This window comes from Eupeodes corollae, chromosome 1 (genome assembly GCF_945859685.1).
Source record: "Eupeodes corollae chromosome 1, idEupCoro1.1, whole genome shotgun sequence".
Lineage (NCBI taxonomy): Eukaryota > Metazoa > Arthropoda > Insecta > Diptera > Syrphidae > Eupeodes > Eupeodes corollae.
In genome coordinates, this window is record NC_079147.1 from 15,223,111 (window position 1) to 15,231,226 (window position 8,116).

Consider the following 8,116-nt stretch of genomic DNA (forward strand, 5'->3'; position numbering starts at 1 on the left):
TCAAACGGAGGCAGTGTTAAAATTGTTAATTATTTTATCATTAATCAACATTATTAAGTTTTTTTACTAGAACTGCGGGTGTAAGTCGACGGCTTAAGGGCTTCCAAATCAGTCACCAAAATTCAAAAACAATTCATATTTTCATCAGCGAAGAGCTTTCGACTACTTTCTTAAACATTAAATTTTATCAGTGCTTTCTCCAGTATGTCTAACTTTTAATTATATTCGAAAAAATAAACTATGAAGGTTCTACCGAGATTTGAACTCGGATCGCTGGATTCAAAGTCCAGAGTGCTAACCATTACACCATAGAACCGTTATGATCAGCTGCTTGCCAATAACAGTGTGGCCAAACCTCTCACATTATTAAAAATGTGTATCCATTGAATTAAGTTTGTTTTTAAAAAGCTTTTAAATAAATGAGATTATAGAAAATTTAAAAACAAAATGTAAATTTAGGTCGTCCGTATTTTCTAAATGTATGTGTCAAAAAATGATCTAACTCAATTTCGTTGACTTGAAAGAGTGTTTTCTAAATTATTAGATAAGTATAAGTTTTAAATAATTATTGCAGATATGTAGCTCTTTGCGTATGCAATAATGTGTCATTCGTGACACAAATAACACTATTTTCCTTTCTATTGCATACTTCATGGGAAATTTGCTTTTGGAGACAAAGCAGGAGTACTTCACAAACTTTAATTGTATCTAATAGAAGAGTGTTCAGTAAATAAACACACTTATTACGTGACCATATCAAGACTGTTCATTTGGTAAATTGCTTAGTTTTCTTCTAAATGCCCTTAGCAGGAACAAACATAGTTTAAGTGGTGATTTTTTGTGTAACCATTTTTAAAAAATTAACTACCTATTAACTAGTTTATCTTATTAACAGCATTTTATCTTCTTATGGTCTTATTCTTAATGACTACATTTCAATTTATGCTCTCAACAACAAGTCTTGAAGTTGAACTAATTTACCCCAATGTCCTTATTTATACTCAAGCCCGCATAGTCTTTGTTCGTACAACCATAAGTCCTTTTCGCTCAACAATCTTCAATTCTACAAAACAATTCCACTTTCTGCATATAATTTATTCTTCTACTCTATATTTTTATGTAAACAAAAGTATAAAACAAAAAATAGAATAAATGAAATCAAAATAGAAAATAAAAAAGAAACTCTTTCTTCTCTAATAAGGCAATATCATCATCATTACGCATTCAGCATGCAATGTGGAAAGTTTTGCTGCAACATTTTGTTGTTGCAGCTTGCAGTGTTGTTTTATTATGTTTAGTTGGTCTGCATCTGCAGAGATATGTCGTCACTTCAGAAATCAACCAACTTCATTTTGCAGTGGCATGTGACAGAAGTGTCAATAGTCGTGACATCGTGCTAACGTGTACTAATGTACACCATTTATATTTAATTTCCAACTACTTAGCTTTAATATAATGCACACTACACTACATCCACTTCGTCAAAGAATTAATTCCAATAAAATCCTAGCCTCTTTTGGCCAGATAGACAAACGTACGTAAGTTAACGTTTATCGTAAAGACGATACGAATAAATATAATACACACCAGCGCAACGCAGAACGCAGCGTTTCATAGCCAGCTACACATAAAGCTAATAGTGTGTCACTGAACAGATCCCTAAGGACCGATATAATACCCGCATCAGCAGCCCAAGCCAGGCACCATATACTACCACATCACTACTGTTCCATAGGCTGCTGCTGCTTCTATGATGCCATTGCCATCAGGTGTATAAAGGCGGACAGTCACACTCACAAACCTTAGCAGGCTAAGTCCAGCAGACTATGAGCCGCAACAGCTAGAGCTAAAGCTAGACCAGACCTGACTCCAACTAAGGAGAGTATAGTCACAAAAAAGCGCCAACAACTTCGACTAAATGTTTAACAATATACACACATGTCGCACATTTATACTCTGTACCTCTACCTCTAGCTCTGGCTTTAGCTACTGGCTATTTGCTATCACGTATTGTGGGCAGCTTTTAACCAGCCTACACGCCATATTACAAAAAAATCGCACAACACGAACAAACACAAAGCACAGAAATGCAAAAACCTAACAAAAACCATCATCAAACAAAATAATAAAAACAAAAAAAAGTATCGGGCCCAAGAGAGACTCCTGTGGCTTCTCAGCTAAACTGGTGCTGGGCAATTTACTCGGAATCTGGTTAATGCCAGGCACCCGTCTCCATTTACAAATAGCGAAATGACTAATTAATGGCGCGCAAAACACATATCAAGATGAACATTTGTTGTTGCTGTTCTTGTTGTTGTTGTTTGTGTTATTGTTGCTGCTGCAGAAGCAGAATTGCAGATGTCGTGGCAGCACTCGTCATTGGTGCCATTTTGGTCATCCACCAGTCGTAACATCGTTGTATTGACTTCGAGCATGAGTGATATAGCATAAGCACCCAGAAAGTCACTCAACTGGTTCAAACAGACATAGAGAGCCTGGGAGCAGGTCTTAATGGTATATGATGCTCTGAAGCTGATGTGATTTCAGCTTTTGAGATTTAACTTCTTTTTTGTTTGTTTCTACAATTCGCTGGGCGTACATGAACTAAGACAGTGGTTCAGGTTCAGGATTACGAGTAGAAAATGTGGTTTTCGATAAATTTCGATTAATTCTTGATCAATTGCAGGTAGATTTTACTAGGAAACCTGTATTACCGATGAAAGTTACATATAGGGTCCGGCAAAAAAACCTACCGTATTTTTAGACGTTTAAATTTAAAGCTATTTAATGTGAGCATTTCGCATTCGATTTGAACTTGGAGGACATGTAGCCTGTTCCGGATAGAAAAACAATTCAAGTTTGGTTATTAAACTTTAGAGCAATGGGTTCCGCGCTAAAGAGAAAATCGTCTGGCCGACCTTTAACCGCTACAACGCCAGATAATGTGGCACAGCAATCTCCGAGGCGTTCAGCACTTAAACATGCTGCTGCCTATTTTTGATAGGAGTAAAAGATGAATTTATCACACACATCTTCATATGCATCCCTTCAAAATGGTGATCGCGCAAGAATTAAGTGAGAAAGATTTTGAAACTAGCAGAGCTGTTTGTGAAGACATTCTTCAAAACATTTCCGTTGCCGTTGGTGCAGTTTTAATTTCGTCTGACGGGGCCCATTTCCATTTATGGGGTAGATACTGTAAATAAACAAAATACCCAATACTGGGCAACAGAAAACCCTCAAGAAATTCAGCAACGACCACTTCACAGCCCTTATGTGACAGTTTGGTGTGCCGTTGCTGAATTTGGTGTGTTAGGTCCGTATTTTTTCCAAGAAAATGGGAAAAAAGTTACAGTTAATGCGGGTCGCTACTGTCACATGATTGAGACCTTCCTCCAACCAAACTTAAATTAGTTTAATGAGACCACAAAGAAGTCTGGTTCCAACAATATGGAGCCACAGCACACACTTCACGGCGTTCACTAACCATCTTCTGTTTTTACAATGAGTTATTACCTGGCCACCAAGTTCCCCCGATTTATCACCTTGCGATTTTTTTTCTTTAGGGAAATTTAAAGCCCCAAGTCTACACTCATCGCCCAACATCTTTGGAAGCTCTTAAGGAGGCAATTACTCAGGAAGTGGCAGCCATTACACCAAAAATTCAATAAAATCGCTCTGAAGAACCAGCTCCAATGATCTATAAGTCATGGCAAGCCTCACAAGGCGGCCAGAATTTACGGGTTTGTACATGGAATGTGGATACTCAATCGGCCATGCACAGCAAAGTACCTTTTCGATGCCTTCGCAGAGAGCACAACAGGAAATGCAATGGAATGGGCCATGCAGGGGTAGGCAGTAGGCTGTGATTTCTACTATGGAAAGTGCTAACTGCGATGTAAGAAAGCGTTTATTTGCATTAGGGTTTGCTGTCAGAGGAAAACTTAGGCAAAGCGTTTTAAGCTTAAGCGATGTAACCGAAAGAGTGAAAACAATCCGCATTAAGGCTAAATTACACTACCTGAACCTTATCAACGCGTATGCCCCAACGGAAGAGAACAATGAGACTACCAAAAAAGAATTTTATGAGCTCCTAGCCAAAGCATGTGAGCAATGCCCCAAGAATGGCGTGAAAGTTCTCTTGGGAGACTTTAATGCCAAGAATCGTAAAGAAGTCATCTTTGGTAGGGCAATCGGATGAAATAACCTCTATGACATCAAATCTGGAAACGCACTTAGGCTTATCGACTTTCTAGCCGAAAAGGACATGGTGCTGAGTCGCACTAGATTCCTCCGTCTGGATATCAGAAAGTCACTTGGCCGTCCCCCCATGATCAAACCAAATCAATCATGTTGCTATCGACGGAAGACACTTCTCTGGCACACTTGGCGCTCGCACGTACAGATCACCCAACATGAATTCCAACCGCTATCCAGTTGGTCCAAAATTGCAAATTCGAATATCTATGGAAGCTATAAGGCAAACATCAATCAGAAGGAGAAGATTTAACGTTTGAAGCCTGCAGCAGGAAGACCCCGCCAATACCTTGGCGACAAAATATGCTTTGAGCTTGTAAGGACCCGACAACGGATGAGATGTGTCCTCTGGTAGCTTTGCCAACATGCAATCAGGAATGCTATAGGGTTCTCACAGCCGACACCGAAGAACTCCTGTTTTGAATCCAAATAAGCTCAAGCAAACAAAGCCAAAGGGGAGCCTATCGCAGCAAAGAATGACACGGATCTTCCATCAGCTCTATATCGATAAAAGAAGGAATGAGAACATCTTGTTTAGAAGAAATAAGAAGGCAGCGTGAGGAGCTTGAAGTCGAGATCGAGGAAATCCAAGGATGCTTCAATATAACACATTTGCGGACTTTTTATATACGAGTCCAGAGGCAAGCAACGGGATTCACTAGCCGCCCCAAAGCCTACAAAGATAAGGAAGGAAATACTGTAAAGGAGACGCAGGTGATGCTAAAAATTTGGAAAGATTATTTTGACCAGCTGCTTAATGGCGATGAAGCACTCAATCTCGCCAACGACAAATCCATTTAGTTGATTATCTGGAGTTGCACCCACCCGAACTGCATGAGATTAGAGTTTCCATCACCAGACTAAAGTCGAACAAAGCTGCCTGTGATGACGGCTTACAGACGGAGCCGAGGGTAAGGAACATGCACCAACTCTTGTCGACAACGACAAATCCATTTAGTTGATTATCTGGAGTTGCACCCACCCGAACTGCATGAGATTAGAGTTTCCATCACCAGACTAAAGTCGAACAAAGCTGCCTGTGATGACGGCTTACAGACGGAGCCGAGGGTAAGGAACATGCACCAACTCTTGTCGGAAGAAAGCGACAAAATATGCTTTGAGCTTGTAAGGACCCGACAACGGATGAGATGTGTCCTCTGGTAGCTTTTCCAACATGCAATCAGGAATGCTATAGGGTTCTCACAGCCGACACCGAGGAACTCCTGTTTTGAATCCAAATAAGCTCAAGCAAACAAAGCCAAAGGGGAGCCTATGGCAGCAAAGAATGACACGGATCTTCCGTCAGCTCTATATCGATAAAAGAAGGAATGAGAACATCTTGTTTAGAAGAAATAAGAAGGCAGCGTGAGGAGCTTGAAGTCGAGATCGAGGAAATCCAAGGATGCTTCAATATAACACATTTGCGGACTTTTTATATACGAGTCCAGAGGCAAGCAACGGGATTCACTAGTCGCCCCAAAGCCTACAAAGATAAGGAAGGAAATACTGTAAAGGAGACGCAGGTGATGCTAAAAATTTGGAAAGATTATTTTGACCAGCTGCTTAATGGCGATGAAGCACTCAATCTCGCCAACGACAAATCCATTTAGTTGATTATCTGGAGTTGCACCCACCCGAACTGCATGAGATTAGAGTTTCCATCACCAGACTAAAGTCGAACAAAGCTGCCTGTGATGACGGCTTACAGACGGAGCCGAGGGTAAGGAACATGCACCAACTCTTGTCGACAACGACAAATCCATTTAGTTGATTATCTGGAGTTGCACCCACCCGAACTGCATGAGATTAGAGTTTCCATCACCAGACTAAAGTCGAACAAAGCTGCCTGTGATGACGGCTTACAGACGGAGCCGAGGGTAAGGAACATGCACCAACTCTTGTCGGAAGAAAGCGACAAAATATGCTTTGAGCTTGTAAGGACCCGACAACGGATGAGATGTGTCCTCTGGTAGCTTTTCCAACATGCAATCAGGAATGCTATAGGGTTCTCACAGCCGACACCGAGGAACTCCTGTTTTGAATCCAAATAAGCTAATATCTTGTCCAGCCCGTAAGGTATTAAACGCTAAGTCTGAGAAAAAAAAGAAACAGAGACGCCCGGTAGAGTGATGAAGTTAAGGCCGTCGCACGCTGGCTAGGTATTCGAAACTGGAGACAGCCAGCTACAGATCCAGTAAGCTGGCGGGCCCAGATGCACTATGTGCTGTAGCGCCAACTTACGTAAAGTAAGTATGTACAATTTTAAACCAATTAAAATATTTGATCATGGAATGGGGTCTTGGGTTTTTGTCACTAGGATTTCTCAACTTCTTCAAATAAGTCTTTCTATATAAAGTTTTTACCAGTCTATTACTGAATTCGAACCACTGTACAACAACTATACGATGCGATGATTTGGTAAATTGTGTGGTGGCACTTTTAGCAAATCTAAACTGCAGTAATAGCCATTTAACTGTTTGGCCGTTTCCTTTTTAATGAAAACATCTATTTGCAGTGAGCCGCTGATGCTACCGACGACGGATTCCCGCTGCACCGCGCTGAACCACCACCGTCGCAGTAGTCATCGTCATCATCATCGATCGCAATGAACTGGTGCTGCGGGATAATTCCATGGTCTGGATGGTATCTTTGCGCAGCATCGCCATTCAGTGGGCACAGTTGGTGTTATAGATCACTTCAATAGATGCCCCTTGGAGGTTGTTCATGCTGCTTTAGCTGCTGCAGGAACAGCAGCAGCAGAGAAACCCATTCGCTCCTGGGGTTGTGACTTGCGACTCTAATGCTGACTCTGATGTACTCGCTCTGTTCTGTACGCAATGTTGGAGAACTGCATGTCATGCGTGCTAAGAGGTAATCTCGCAGGTTTTTATCTGTTTCTGCAAAGCTATCTTCTGGCTTCTCAGGTGCACCAGACTACAGACTACAATATACGAGTAGACAAGAAGACACAAGGAACCAAATCTATAGGAGTTTAAAACCGAAGGAAGCAAGTGCATGCCACGTATTTGGAGTTAATTGGATTTTACTTGTCTATCAATGATGCTGGATTGGAAATTATTCTCGATTGGTATCTTATCATTAGGCGATAGATGGATACGTGGAAAGGTATATAGATGCCATTCGGATGTAGGAATCAGCAACCGAATGAAGAATGAAGCAAATTGCTTGTGCACGACAATGACGTGACATTGATGAGGATGAGGATGAGGTTGAGGACCAATACAAAACACAGCACTGCATCACAGAACGGATATTACGAGTACCTATGTACGAGTATGTGATATTGAAAGACTTATCGGGCTCGTATGTCTTTTGAAGCCTTTTCCACAAAACCTGAGAGGCATCGGAGATATCAAGAAATTTAGTAGATATATGTACATTATAGTCATACGGAGTTATCTGAACGGTGCGGTGCAATATGCGAAAGCGAAGTGATGATTTAAATTTATTGAGTGCCGGATTGGGAAATAATTGCGACAACCCGATTGGGTATGGACAATTTATTGGGCAATTAAAAGTCCAATCTTTGCTCAACGACTAAACGACTAAAGTGTACTCTTTGGAATTGAGTTCTTTTCGAATGAAATGCATTGAAATCTGTTTGCCATATCGTCTAATTTTCACTGTTGTTTTAAGGAACTTAAAAGCGATAAAAGAGACAAATTGCATCACGACTTGGGAAATTAAGATATATTACGTATTATTTTCGTCAATTCGAATAAACAAACAAAATTTTTCAGAACTGATAGACAAATGTTGAAACTTGTTTAAAGACTTGATTAAAGATCAATTTCTCGCTTTCAGAAACAAAACTTGGTATAAGAAACTTTAAAGTTAA

General features: G+C 40.5%; 1 non-coding gene across 1 annotated transcript; it reads right to left on the bottom strand.

Moving 5' to 3' along the window:
- Nucleotides 1-244: 244 nt before the first annotated feature.
- On the bottom strand, nt 245-316 carry Trnaq-uug (transfer RNA glutamine (anticodon UUG)). The gene has a single exon. It is a non-coding gene; the product is annotated as a tRNA-Gln (tRNA).
- Between the last annotated feature and the right edge of the window lie 7,800 nt (nt 317-8,116).